We start from the raw sequence: 5,923 nt of genomic DNA, 5'->3' as shown, positions 1-5,923 counted from the left end.
GCAATAGTTGATTCAAATAATAGAGCAGTCTTGGGGCTCCAATTACATACAGGGGGCATATCAATAAGTTAATTAACATATGAAAAAGACATGGCAAGGGACACAAATGGAAGAATCATTCCTTTCTTGCAAGCACCTCCTTTTGCTGCCTCCAAACCCAATTCATTGTTGCTTTCTAAACTAGTTGACTATTTTCTCATTCTCCTAATCTACATTTTAGTTGTAACACCAAATAATGAAGGATTTGTTATAACACTCAAAATCATGGAGTCCATGTTCCATCTCCTTCCCTTGACTTTTTCAAGAAGCTTTGCACCAGAGTAAGTTCATATTTTCCTTACAAGTATTATTGTCATCTTCAAAAGACCCTCTTCTCATTCTTGATGGATTTCTATTGTATCATTGTGTTATACCATTCTCCTCATCTTTCATTTCTTCAAGGGATTCCTTGGAAATGATAGCTTGAGGTTTCCAAATATATATCCCACGTTATTCATTTTTTACAGGAATTGGTTAAAGAAATATGAATGGAAAGAGAAGGGAATATATGTGATTACAGTGAAGGAGAACATGATTTAGATATGCAATATACAAGGTAAAAACACGTTGAAGAGAAATGAAAAATCCCAATAAGTCACCATCTCCTACTCAACACCCATATCTCTATGTAAATTTTTTGTGATTTCCCTGCACAAAAACACCCAATTGTTTGGTTTTCTCTACACTATGAAGGCCAACACAGTTCCATGACATGTTCCACTTCGATAAAGAGACTTGAAAAACTCTTCATAATTAAAAATTCCCCTCAAGGAAGCTCATGCTAGGTTATTCCTATCTATTTCTCAATGTTTTGTGGAATTATCAATGCATTAAAAGGTTCAATCCTTACCATTATCCATTTAGGAGCAAGCATCTCATTCATAGAAACTACATTCTCTGCATACATAAAAGAGGAACAATAGTAGCCCCATATCCACCATTTTGGGATGCTCTCTGCACCATAAATCTATTATCAATATTAATGTAAACTTATGCTTTATTGTTGAAAATTCAGAAAACTATCATATGATTAAAGTGACAAGTAATCCCTTCTTGTTAAATAATATTTTCTAGATTCTAGTCTTACATCAATGTTGAACTAGTTTCTTAGGAATATTATATACTTGAGAGTGAAAAAGAAATTAAAATTCTAACCTCTAGGGATAATAAATATGCCAAGCATGAAAATGAGAAGAAGAGATAAAAAGCCTCCAGCTTTAACTAATATCATTTTTCTACAAATTCTTGACATAAGACTAAATAGGGGCATTGCCATCCGATTCTCATCTAAGATTAACATTTTGACATAAACTATTATATATCTAAAATTAGGCCAAATTCTATGTTGTGATCTCACCTATGTTGTCTCGAAGATGTAAATGAAGCAATTATACTGAACTAGAATCCATTCTTTTGCAAAATAGGTCTTGAAGATCTCCATTTTGGGCATAAGGTTCCTATCGAATACAAAAGTTGCTTCGTGACTTATCTTCCTATAATATGGAATAGAGAGCTCATTTTCCAAATTCAAACCTGCATGAAACTACTTGAGTCTTAATACAAAAGCCTTGACAGGTACGTAGCGATAAGGCTACTTCTTGTCTTCCTACTATTGCTCTTGATCCTTCTTTGATATACCTACAACTCTATATATTGGTGATGAGATAGAAGTATATTATTCCAATGAATTGAAAACACAAGTTGTTTTGAACTTCTCATAGTATGAATTACCTCATGTAAGAAATATATGGTGCCCTTTCTTTAAGGGAATTTGAATCCACAACTTTTAAAAAATTCTTGGACATTGTCTCTAGGTATATGGTAAACAATTTGACCATCTGATAAGAGAATTATGTCATCAAAATGCTCAAATATCTCTGGTGCAAGTTGCAACAGGGACATACAAATTTCTACATCCATGAGATGGGTGAACTGATTTAGGCATTTCACTATCTGATAGGTAGTAGAATTGTCTATTTGTTGATATTTCATCCATGAAAAGAGTATTTGTAGGTCCAACGATCATCTCCTTGTAAAATGGAAAATTTTATGAATTATAACAAAACTTGTTGATTTTAGTCTTAATAATTTGACATCTATACTTAGATTACACCTCACTATTTTGTGAAGAGGAATTTTCACTAGGATTATTGGCCGTGTCGGTTGTGACATGTTTGTTTTACCCACCAGAGATTCCCCTCAACATGTCATTGCCAACTGCCTCCCAACATCTCTTGATACACATGGATTGTACAACAGTGAATTTCAACATATCTACTACCTATAATATTTATTTAAATCTTTGAATTATAGCCTATTTTGCCTCCAAATTCATTTACCTTGAGAATACAGTCAATATGAAGGATCTTCACACCTTCCCTTGTTGTTTCCTATAGAAAGCACCATACCTATCTATGTGAATCAAACCTTGTTGAAGATGATGTTGCAATACTTACTACTTCTGTGACGTGACTTTTGTACAAAGAAATTTTTTCTAAAGCCTCTTTATTTCATCTCATAGGTTTTAGAAAATGATAAACAACTGTCATGGAATAGAAAATATCACTCTTGTATCATTGTGTACAAGAAAATAGGGATGTACCTTAGAATCTAAGGATCAATCCCACTTGGATGATTATTGCAACTTTACACTCAACAAAGGATAATTGGAATTATTTTGTGGAAGAATGTTTTGCATTTCTAGGCACACTTAAGCATTCAAATTTCCTTGAAATTTTTTTTATTACAAAGGTATCAAAACATTTCACATCATTTAGAATTTACAATTTAAAGTTTAAACAATAAATTTAAGGATACTTAGAAGGAGAAATTATATTTGAATCAATTGAACCCTTCAAATCTCCATAATGATCCTTAGAGTCTTCCCCCATTTTAAAAAAGCAAGGAGATTCCACAGTCTTTCAATGAGATAATTCACATTTGAATTTTACACCAACACCTTGTAACAAATAAGGATTTGAGCTCCAGGCTCTATTGAACCGAAAACATCCTTGAAATCCAATTTTCAACTACAATAGAAGCTTTGAATATGCTCATGCAAGTAAAAACATGAATCCAAACCTTACTGCATTTTTAATCTGGGTACCATGAATGAATTCAGTAGCTTGTAATAATTAGCATACTTAGCTCCTTGTGCAAGATTTCCCTTGGCTTCACTTTAGCCACGTGAAAATAAATTAGTAAATCCACAACATGGAAATAAAAAATTTCACTAATTATCGAGTAGTGACTCATATCTAAGGAAGTGGGAATGTTCTTTATATCTCCCTTTCCAAATATTTGTATGGACACTATAGTATGCTCCAAGCACAATGGTGAGTACAAAAAATACACCAAATGAGAGAAGTATGTTATTCAATTTATGCATTATGTCTAAAGAATTTTATTGGTGATGTATCCAATCTTACATGGCATTTCCTCAAAAGACAACAAAGGTCCAAGAAGATTGTGATATAAAACTTCGATAAAATATTAAAAAATGTCTACAATAAAACAAACTACAAAACCTTTCTACAAAGACAACGAAGATAAAAGGTTCAGAAATGCACCATGTTATGCGGAATCTATGACAGTGGACATAAGTATCTTCCTTAGGCCTGGTGGACTGACCTAGAACAACAACAAAAATAAAGGTACTAAAGTTTTCCTTAAAGTAAATAGATAACGGGATGAAGCCTACTTGGAATCTGTTGTATGCTTCACTTATTCTTGGGCATGAATGCTCCAATCCTAGCTCTAATCACTATAATTAGAACCTGCACAATTAAGTAACACAAACCAACGATCTACAAAATCTATGTATCATAATATAATCACTTTATTCAATAGATAAACATGGTATTGAAATATATTAAACCATACCATTGTATATAGGAAAACAAAGAAATCTTTGCAATAATGGAAATGGCGTGAATTACAACCAAAAATAGGTGTTGATCTTGAAGAAGAGCTCCTCCAAGTTTACTTGTCCTTTCCTTGTCACAAAGTGCACCTCTAATCACCCTAATGCATGGAATGATGTCTCTTACATCAACAACATAAGGGTAGAATCACTCACCAAAATCCAACCCCTTTCTGATGGAAGACGGTAAATATATAGGTGAAAGAGGTAGTTAATGAATTCTTATCATTTTACCAATATGGGCTTGAGATTCACTATTGATGGGAGGATGAACTCAAGGGATAAGGGATGAAAAATCCACGGTAGGATAGGATAGGATTGGGGATTTATGTCTGAGGTAAATAGTTACAAGAGATCTTGGAAGCTTCTGGAAGAGGAAGCTTCGGGATTCTTTTTTGTTTTCCCAAATTTCTAGAATCAACGTTCCCCCAACACTTAGAAACCTATTTGGTGATCCACATAGGTGTAGATTAGGGAACCATGGTAGTCAACATTGGCTAATAAGGGGTTGTGGTGCATTGGTCCTTAAAATTACTAAAACAAGGTGTTTTCATGCAGAAACTTAGGGATTATAATGAGTCATGCTTAGGGATTTTTGCAAGGATGACGAAAAGGTGTCAAAGGATGTTGATTGATCCAGTTGAAGGCCTATTGAACAGATGTGACAAAATTCCCTATAACACACCACCCAACAAGGAAGGTTTGATTATTGGAGGATATCAATAAAACTATTTATGAAGGCTTCTTTATGATCAAAGAAAACATTGACTCTGATTCTAATCCATACAACCGTCAGAGGAAAATTTGAAGACAAATACCCTACAGTTGAAGGAGCATTGAGAGTTCATTGAACTGTATGAAAATTATGCCACAAATAGGTTTGCATGCAATGTTCTTGATGAATTTATTTCACAAGAATAATAATGACATCTCCCACCAAATTTTTTAAACGGATCCTTTATAATTTTCCATGACAGAAACCTAAATGTCTGGTCAAATGCATAATATATTCCAAATTATATCAATCTAAAATATTCAATAAAAATTATTGTAGTCGAGTTGAAAAATTCTATTTGTATTTAGGATGGTTCTAGCAACACATCATGTGTCACAAAATCAACCTTTTGACCTCCTTCCACCATAGCTTGGATGAGCTTCTCAAATTTCTCCAATTTTCCTTCTTTATATAAAACCCCAAAGAATTTATTATAAATGAAAGCATCTAGCTTAAATCCAACTTCAATCATTTTACCAAATATATTCAAGGCTTCTTCCAGTTTACTCAATTTTGAATAATCTTATATTAACATTGTATATGTGACCTCATGAGGATCGTGTCATTCTGTCACCATTTAATCAAGCAACGTATAAACATCTGCAATCATCCCCCTTTTTGAAGTACTTATCCAACAACATGTTATATACCACAACATTTGGCATGCATCCATTTTCCACCATTGATCCAAAAAGCCTATTGGATTCCTAAAATTTACCACATTCAATATACTCACTCATCAAAATTGCATACAAGGCACCATTGGGGCTTATATTCCTCTCTACCATCTTCTCCAAATACTCTATTAGCCCTCCTACATTTGGTGAGCCTTGTAGAACCCATCGGTCATGGAATTATATGACATGACAGTCAATTCAAGCTCCTCCAGAATAAAGGGAAATGCATTTAATTCCTTTTAAACCTCCTCTACCTCAAAAAATATCTAAATCAAATAACAAAAAACTGGCTCATTGAAGATCAAACCCCATATCCTCATATCTGAGTATAGCTTTGTCACCAACTGTATTGCATAAATACCCTCAGTAGTAACAACATATGTAGGAGGATCAACCCCATGGAATTTCTCCAACATTTCCATAAAAGGCCTCATGACCTCTTCATACTTATTGAGCCTAAAATGGGACTTCATTAAATGATTAAAATTCATTGTAATTGGTATCAACCCA

General features: G+C 33.6%; 1 pseudogene; it reads right to left on the bottom strand.

Moving 5' to 3' along the window:
* Positions 1-5,040: 5,040 nt before the first annotated feature.
* LOC149197969 (uncharacterized) lies at positions 5,041-5,601 on the bottom strand (annotated as a pseudogene).
* Positions 5,602-5,923: the final 322 nt, after the last annotated feature.

Source organism: Pinus tabuliformis, chromosome 2_2 (genome assembly GCF_031772625.1).
Source record: "Pinus tabuliformis cultivar Carrire ecotype Pingquan chromosome 2_2, CPIR1, whole genome shotgun sequence".
Lineage (NCBI taxonomy): Eukaryota > Viridiplantae > Streptophyta > Pinopsida > Pinales > Pinaceae > Pinus > Pinus tabuliformis.
The sequence above is the reverse complement of the archived record's forward strand: the minus strand, read 5'-3'. Positions and strand labels throughout refer to the sequence as shown.